We start from the raw sequence: 9,230 nt of genomic DNA on the forward strand, positions 1-9,230 counted from the left end.
CTTCTGTGAATTCAAAAACCAGCATAAGATTGAAACATAGCATGGTTCAGTCATAAAAGCTCACATTGTTTTCCTGTAGGTTTCTACTGTTATGAAGCCTGTGTACATTGCATTTTCTATTCTGCCTTTTATGAGTATTGCTAAAAATTGGTCTTGTCCTGAAACTAAATGAAGGTTTCAGTCTCTGAATGATTTTTGAGCACATTTTATCTCACAGATCAAGTATTTTAAAACTTTGAGTGGCAAAGAGGAGTGCATATTAATTTTAGACAGCTTTTAGACTTTACTTTTGCACTTTTACATATGTAATTGAATTCTGAATTCCCCCTTCTACTTTCAGCCTGAAAAAGGTAGCCCAGAATGCACCTACAAACTTTTTGATCCTTTGAGAAAAAAAAACCCTGAAGGAACCTTATAAAACTTTAAAAGCAATTCTCTGTGCACAATGAGTTCTTCATTTCTACACGTCTTTTTAATAGACTGTTAGAAGCACACTGAAAGCCTCAAAAGCTCTGCTTTAACCTGAGATCCATCCCAAGGTGTGTCTTTACACCAAGAGAAGCAACACTGGTGCACATGAAGGTATGACTGAGGCTGAAGTCTTCATCTACTTAAATATCTTGCACCTCTTCAATTATTCCCATATACAAGAGAAAGCTGCATTTATGAAGAAGCAAAAAGCCTTATACCTGTAAGGAAAAAAAAGTGCCTTTATTGATAATAACTAGACCTGAATTTCAATTATCTAACTGTTTTACATAGAAATCACCTCCCGATCAAAATTGTTATGTAACAAGGACAAAATCTGTGTAGGTTAAGAGCACATAATAGTGGATTTTTTCTTTGGTCGTCCAGGGAAAAGTGTAATTTCAGTTGTGCCAAAAAAAAAAATTGCTCAATTTTTTGGCTTTTATGCACATTTCTGACCCCTCCAAATTAGGTCAGTTTTTAAACAAAAGCATAATTTAAATGTGAAGTATCAGTGTTTCATTTCAGAAATATTTACTGTTTCCTTGTTGCAGTCCTCCAGAATGAGACATTCTGCAAGTTTCTGGAAGCTGTCCCAAATTCACAAATGTTTTCAGATTCTGCAAAAATGAGGTTTGGATTTGCAATATTTTAGCTGGTGGGGGTGGAGGGTGGAGTAAGGGTACAACTACACCTTATTTAAGTGTTCACAAGGCCTTAGCTTTTTTTCCCTTAATTTATAGCAATCCACTCAGAAAGGATTAAATAATCCAAATCAGCCCATCCTGTAACAGAAATACAAAAGTCCTTTTTTCAACTTACATGAAATATATCAGTTTAAAGGAATATTCTATATGAGGTGTATAGTAACTGAAACACCTGACATTCTTCAAATGTCATCCTTTATCAGACATGATCAAGAAGGAATAGAGGCTTGTCTGGTAAAACACAGTCATATGTGACTTTAGGAATGAGAAGAACCCTGTTAAAAGAGAACTCGCTCTAAGTGACATGTAGATGTAAATACCTTGAGAAACACAGGCTGTAAAACATATTTCTCCTGCCCACAAACTCACACCTACTAATGCCTCATAAAATTAGTTGCATCCTCAATACTAACCTTCAGCAGCAAGTTTTAAGGCCGAATTATATATTTAATTATCTATGTTTTCTCAGTTCCTTTACATCCAAGCACATTCAACAGCATGTCATATGGGATCAATTCTTCAACAGTGATTTTATTATAATTTCTATATAATGTCACTTTGGTATATCCACCCTGTTCCCACCCCTGAGCATATGGTGTCTCTTTTTTTCATACATCTGAATTAGAGAAAAGTACCAACATTTAATATGAATCTCTTGGTTTTTGATGTTTTCCAGTCACAGAGTTATTTGCAAATGTTTTTAACATCAATTTCACTTCTACACCACAAGTGTTTTGTTAACATCTGTCCTGCAGCAGATGATCAGTTTTATTTAGTGATTTATTTATGTATCTATATTTTGATGTGAAAACATAGTCGTCACTCTTGGGCTTTAATCTGTGGAAGGGATGGAGCAGAATGAAATGCAGTCAGTCATGCTTTGCACTTGAAAGGAATAACGCCATTATTTCTTTGTTTTCTGCTGTAATCCTAGGTATAATGGGCAGAATGGCAAAAATAAATTGGGGTCTTTGTTGCAATTCTCCCTCTCCCAGCCAGAGCAATGCTTTCTCTCACATACATCGTCTATCAAATGTTTAAGAATCTTTTTTGCACCAGCTGCTATGCTGTTTCACTTTTTACTTCGGCTAAGCTCTCTAAACAGTTTGATGAGCATGAAAAACGATGCCAACCTGACAAATCCTGTTTTTCAGATTTTTCTCCTGAAGTTACTTGATTGTGAAACACCACGATGGTGGCCATATTCATTTTTGGGGCAATGAGAGCTGTCAGCCCTGCTATCATCGAATCACGGAATCACAGAACCATGGGATCATAGAATCACAGAAAGGTTTGAGTTGTAAAAAATCTTACAGATCATCTAGTTCCAATCCCCCTGCCATGGGCAGAGACATCTAGAATGACAAATCTGAGAAAAGCCATTACCTCATGGCTTTGCAGGGCATGGGATTTCATGGGTTTTTTTCTGATAGTTTATCTTTTACCTGTTTATGATTATATGATCACAAAAACTTTTAATATTTACAGTTCTGTTGTGTAAATGATTTCATGTGATTCAGGAAGGGCAGCATCCGGTTCATGAACTGCATTTTCAGGGAAGATTGCATGTTCCACTATAGACTACTGCCACTAGGCTTGAGTGGGCTGGATATTTAACTTACCCATTTCAAACTGCAATTATTATTTTATGTTACTTCTAGCAATTCTTTATTTTTAATCAGTTATGTTCTTCCTCTGCTGGCAATCAATTGAGTGAAACTCACAGTAAATAAAATGGGAAGTACAGAGAAGTAACAGATAGTCCTGGTCATCCTGAACCCCTGACACCTCAAGTCTGACTCTTTTGAACGTATCAGAAACGGATGGCTTGTCATGAGCTGTATAATGGTGCAATGCTTTTATTAGCATGGGGTTTAAATAAACTACATAAATAGTTGTGGTTATATCAGTAACGGAATGATTCTAACAGATCTTGTTGGGGAGAGGCGGTGTTCAAGCATAAATGCCAACAGCCCCCAAAACCATGTAGATATTCAATGAGAAACCAAGCACATTTTCACCAGGACAGAAGAGTTTCATATTTTGATAGCACAAAAGTATAGATGATTGTCATCAAATTTCCAAGGATTCCTGGCTGACTCTGATCTAAAATACTCAGTCTAAACCCTGACAGCCATCTTTAGCTGCATTGTTTGTTGGTTGTATCACTTTAATTTCCCGTGAGGCCCCTCCATCAAGGTCGTAAGTTCTCAGAAAGGCAAATGAATAAAAAAGTTTCTCCAAAGTCAGACTGACTTGTATTATGATTGATAATATTCTTATTAATAATCTTAGAAATGAGATTCATAGAATCATAGAATTCCAGCTTGGAAAGGACATCAAGGATCATATGGTCCAATCTTTTCTGGCAAAAGCATGGTGTGGAAAAGATGGCCCAGCTGAATCTTAAAAGTGTCCAGTGTTGGGGATTCCCTGGCGGGATTGCAGTGGCTGATTATTCTCTTTGTGAAAAATTTTCCTCTGTGTGTAATCAGGAGTAACTTGTACCCATAAGGAACCCATGAGGAGAGAAAACAACTTAAGTGAGGCACTAATCAATAACTTCTCTTGTAAGGATGTGAACCCTGCATGAGAACTGAGGTGTTAGAACTCTGGCCAAAAAGGTGATTTTGGTGCACTGTTCAGTCAATAAACAGAAGACATTGTGCCCTCCCCTGTATGTGTGGAAAATAGGATAAATTATGTACTGTGCAACTCCTTTCCAGGAGAAAAAAATGCTGGAGTTCTTAATTTTGGTGTATTATGAGCAGAGCTCTATGCCATTAAATATTTATATGTCCCTGACCAGTAATACATAAGTATGTCTTTTAAAAGTTAAGGTCACAGAGGTAGAAGACAGACAGTAATTTATGGTTTTCTAGTTATATGTTACCAGAGGAACATTTCTTGTGTTCTAAGCAAAATAGAATTATAGTTGCAATCCAGTCATCATTCTCATATGTTGCATCTTTCTACCTGTGTATAAATATATTTATCTAAATAGGTGTGTTAGATGCAACTTGTCTTATGAGTAACCTGATCCTGTGCTTTATTTTTTATGCCTGATATGACCAAGACAACGTCTCTGGCACATGTAGAATTCAGTGTGTGTGTCAACTTTAGCAAGTACAGAAGCGCTGATCTGACTTGATTACAGTGAGTTGGGAAATTACACCAAAACCACTTTTTATATTCAGAAAATGTAGGTGAATTGAAATCAGATTTTCTCACAAGGGAGTATATACTATTTCCAAAAAGGCTGGAATTTCTGGTGACAGTCAGAATCTCCAGGACTAAAAGTTATCTGAAACATGTAAACCCTTATTTACCAAATCATACTTACTACGTTAAACATCTTCAGTAGACAGAGAAGACAGCGTGGGCCCTGATAAAGAAAGAAGTCACTAAAGTACGTATGCAGGGATATGTATTTGAGACTCAAATGCAGACTGTAACTTAGGCAAGAGAGGAACTTTAGCCTGGGAGATGAAAAATTGTTTTACATGAGGTGCTAGAAAGCTTTTAGATATAGCTATAGACCACTCACAACTGTTAAATGCAGACAGGTTGGAAAATGCCTACTGGATTACTTTCATGAAACAGAAATATTGTTTCTTATTCAGCTGTTATGACTATGTCTATTGTTCCTGCTCCATTTTGCAGAGAATATTTTTACATCCTTTATTGTTATAACAGCAGGGAGAGGTAATTTTTTTTTTCAATTACCGTGAAAGTCACTGAAAGTACAGTTTTAAAATGACCGAAATTGTTCACACCAATGAATGTAATTTGGCAAATAATTACAGCTGAAAAATATGGAAGCAGTGTAAAAAGATCTGAAATGTTTCATTTTAAAATCACCAACTGCTTATTTTGACATATTTTAATGAATCATTTTGGGTTTCTTCTTTCAAACAACATTTTTTTATTGGCAAGTGGTCTATATTTTTTAAAGACAAAATAATTAGAGGTACATAATCTGAGAACAAAAGGCAGAATAAGTCCATTTCTGTTTCAATGTAGAATACACAGAATAAGTCCATTCCTGTTTCAATGTAGAAGATTTTTTCTATATTTTTATTGAAATTATTGAACTAAATAGAATCATGATTTGCTCTGCTATATTAGTAATAATTGTAGGTGTCAATAACCCAATGTAAGCACAGCAATTTAGACCCAATTATATTTTGGAAGAAAAAAAACACCTCATAAATGTGTGACAATGCAATTAATTTGTTTTTTCAATGTTCACAGGTAACATAATGGACTAAAGGTGGCTAGACCATGGGTGAATGTATGACCAGACTAACCAGGTCCTCAGAACCGAAGTATGTTAGAGCAAGGAATGAGGCCAGGACTGCAAATAGTCCTGGCTTAATTCAAACTGTCCTTTGAAAGATGTACAGGGTATGACCAGGCAGCTTTGCAGAAAAAACCTGCCATGGTAAGAAGCTCATCAAGAGCCCACATAATTCATTGAAAGACTGACTTAGGGCCATCCTGCATAGACAGATATAAGGGGAGGCATGCTTTATTTCCTGAAGTCTTAGAGATCTGCTGAAGAAGCAGAATGGGACAGCTACAGGAGCAGAGAGCTCATGGCACTCAGAAGTGGATATCTGGAAGACGTGTTTGGAACACACCAGACGCCAACTTCAGAGCTTTGGCATGGAAGTGGAACACGCAGGGCTCATAAAATGGGCAGAGAAGAGTTAAGACACGTGGCACAATTCCAGAGTGTACAAGTGTTAACTATTAAAAGAGCTGAGCTGATGCAAAAGACAAAAAGGATTTGGACCATGTTCTTTCACTTATTTTTTTCTGAACTGATGTAAAGCTGATCCAGTAAAACCCCACCAAGCATCTGTCAGCTCCTGGGTGCAGCACAGAAATCCTCAGTACAAAATTCTCCTCATGAAATGATGGGGTTCAGGCCTTTGTACACAAGACCTGTGATCCACCAGTCAGTTAAGAGCCACCACACTACAAAGTTTAAACCTTTTCTCCTATATTACAGCAACACTGTAGTGATTTTGTAACTGCTTATGCAAGTACCTCTGTAAGTTAAAATGGCTCTATATCCCCTTAGCTTACCACTAGTGAATTAAAGTTTGCATGTGCCAGCTTTTTTACATTTGTGTGAAAGAACAACAGAGGGGAAAACTGAAGGGATTAGTCTTAATACCTTAGAGCTAAATAAATATTTACTGAGTTTGATTCTGCCATCATTTCATAGCCAATGTTAAGTACAAGGTGACTGCAGGACTGCTGAAAATGTACAAACCACATTAATCTGCTGGTTTTTCCCTCATTTTGAAATGTATCATAGAATCCAATTTCATGGCACGTTTTGATTTTATATATATCCCTTCCCAGGTGAAATAGCCATTTTTTGTCACCTATGACACTTTCATTTCTCATATACACTTCTAAAATGCAAGGCTCTGTTTCCACACTTAGATTTGCCTTTATGCTAAACTATGGCAGAGATTTACTGCTGCAGCAGCTACTTCTTGACTCTATCAGGCAGCCAGCTATTTTCTACAAAATCCTCCCTGTTATAGGATTCCAGACTACCCATAGATCACTCCAAACAGGAATGTGAGCATTCAAAACCAACTCTCCTGCTAACAAAAAGAACTTTGTTGCTCTCTATGGAAAATTCAGCTGAAAGTTAATCAGATTCATTCAGAATAGACAACTAATGATATTAAAATACCCAAGTAGGTGCAAATGTGTAACTTTCTGATATTTTATATGAGCAAAAATTCATGGGAGTAATTAAAAAAATAGAACAATGATTCCTATATTGTTTGCCTCCATGTAGAGTAACTATAATTCACAGAATTTGCAGCTGTAGGTGAAGATGACAAATTCACGCGTTGTAAAGTGTAGCACCTTCTGCTGACTAGCTTCAGACATTTGCAGAAGAGAGGTTCATGCCACTCTCCTCCTTTTGGCTCCAAACCATTTCCAAAGTCAGCTGAAGGCTTTAAACATAATCCTCAGGGTAATTACTGGATGGAGCCCCAGCAACACAACAGATCTAGTTTCAGCCTCTGAATGGCTGAGACAGATTCTTCTTCCTGGAGAGAAGCACAGCACAGAGCTAGGGAAACTGCACTTGCCCACCCATGGACTGCATCTCTATAGCACATCCAGCTGCCACTAGGAAAGCTTGTAAAGGTGCTTGGCAATGCAGCCGCAGTTTATGGCTAATTGCCTGTCAGATGGTTACAACAGCCTCCCTTGAAGGTATATTACATGGCTTTGTGGAAGTCATGTAACAATTGATAACTTCTTTAAAAGTTTAGTAATTTAACAAGGAGTGCCCCCCTTCTCCTGGCATAATCCTCCAGAATAAAAATTTTACATCAGGATAGGGAAAACTCGGCTAAGGTGATTAAACTGTCACATGGATTGTACATAAAGACTGAGCCTCAGGATGAACCTGTGGGCACCTAGAGGACCTGTCTTTTACAAGGTGTTCTTTGACTTGAAAAACATAGAGGGATTAATCTGATGAAAAGTAAGTTTATTATTTCCATTCTGGATTTCCTTCAAAGATGGTGTAGACGAAAACACATCTTTGTGGTGCAGTGCATCTCATCCTAAAGTGGACAATAAAGTAGATGAACATACCTTTAAAAGTGTCTGCTTCTAACTTTGAACAATTAGAAAACCAGAACTAACTAGCTGAGGTGCAGACATTGGCATGATAGACAAGTAAATTAGGAAAAGGGAAGTCTTATGAATATATTCATCGTAATTTGTGCAAGTCATTTAAATGTGAAGTTTGCACCTGAGTAGACTTTATGCGACTGGAGACAACCTCAATGTCCTCTGCACAGGCATGAAAAGGAAATTGAAAAGTGTGTGGGCATCCTTTAACCAGAAATGGGCTGCAGTTTACAGGACAAAGGGAAGAGATGCTGCACCCTGTCTGACTACCTGTTACAGCCCTCTCTCGTCACTGCTGGGTCCGTGCATTGTCTGCGGCGCTGTAATGCCAGTTGTTGGCAGCACGCTGTAACCAGCCCAGACTCAGAACAGCTGCAGAAGAGAAGGTGCAGGATTTCTTGCCATCTGTGTCCCAGTGCTGAATCTTTGATCCACTCCTTAGTGGAGTACTCCACTAATTGCCAGAAGCAACTCCTGTTTTCCCACATGCATGAGCAATACAGTAGCTCTACCTTTTGGAAGTTCTGGATCTCCTTACTTATTTCTGCTTATCTGAAGTTGTCTTATTCCTGTCAGATTTTTTCTTATTTTTTACTATCCCATAAGAACACAAACACTATTAGCATACAGGGAAAATATTGAGAGCAACAATTTCAAGGCATACACAAGAAGTGAGGAAGAGCCTGTGTTGAAACCTTGGAGGCTCTAGTTCCATCAGCCTTCTTTCCATACTGAGGTTTTTTCTGACATGAATCCCAAGCATAACTATACATATGCAGGTCTAGTATATGCCTCTTTTAGTGTGACACATATTCAGGGGTGTCAGCCTCTAAAGGACACAGGGGCTCGTTTGGATGTTGGTATAATGTTGTGTGCTGTTACTCTTCTCTCCATGTGTATGAGGACATAAGCATACACGTGCACATGAGTTCACGTCTGAAAGCACTCTTTTCTGAGATTTACCCTTGACTAATTATAAAAAATGGTGCTACAAACCCATTTTCCACTGTAAGACTTCTCCCTTCAGAGGCATCCATCTCAAATGGGAAATCTGGATGGTATTTTCTCTGTTTTCTGGCACCCCAGTAAGGAAGTAATTTGCAAAATATACTATTACATTTTTAATCCACATGACAAACCCTTTAGTTCCACTGAAGGATAAAGTTCGGGAGAGATTAACATTTTGGAGACCTATGCACACTGACATACAATCAAAGTAATTTTTTATTGACCTCCTACTGATTTCTTTTCCAGCTTAGTGCCATGCACTAAAACTTCAGTCATGACACTGAGTTTATCTTCTGAACCTGAGCCATGTAAGACTTGTCAGGTTTTTATGACAATTTCTTACCCATATCAAACAATAGCGGTTCA

At 37.7% G+C, this 9,230-nt stretch overlaps 1 long non-coding RNA gene across 2 annotated transcripts; it reads left to right on the forward strand.

Annotated features, from left to right (window-relative positions):
- Positions 1–300: 300 nt before the first annotated feature.
- On the forward strand, positions 301–9,218 carry LOC108446119. 2 transcript variants are annotated; one of them, XR_001861227.1, is made up of 4 exons: positions 301–582; positions 1,023–1,101; positions 2,330–2,466; positions 5,430–9,218. It is a non-coding gene; the product is annotated as an uncharacterized LOC108446119 (long non-coding RNA). The 2 variants fall into 2 exon arrangements; XR_001861226.1 differs by having other exon boundaries at positions 301–1,101.
- The last annotated feature ends 12 nt before the right edge of the window (positions 9,219–9,230 follow it).

The sequence above is a fragment of the Corvus brachyrhynchos genome, unplaced genomic scaffold (genome assembly GCF_000691975.1).
Source record: "Corvus brachyrhynchos isolate BGI_N302 unplaced genomic scaffold, ASM69197v1 scaffold3, whole genome shotgun sequence".
In the NCBI taxonomy this organism is placed as follows: domain Eukaryota; kingdom Metazoa; phylum Chordata; class Aves; order Passeriformes; family Corvidae; genus Corvus; species Corvus brachyrhynchos.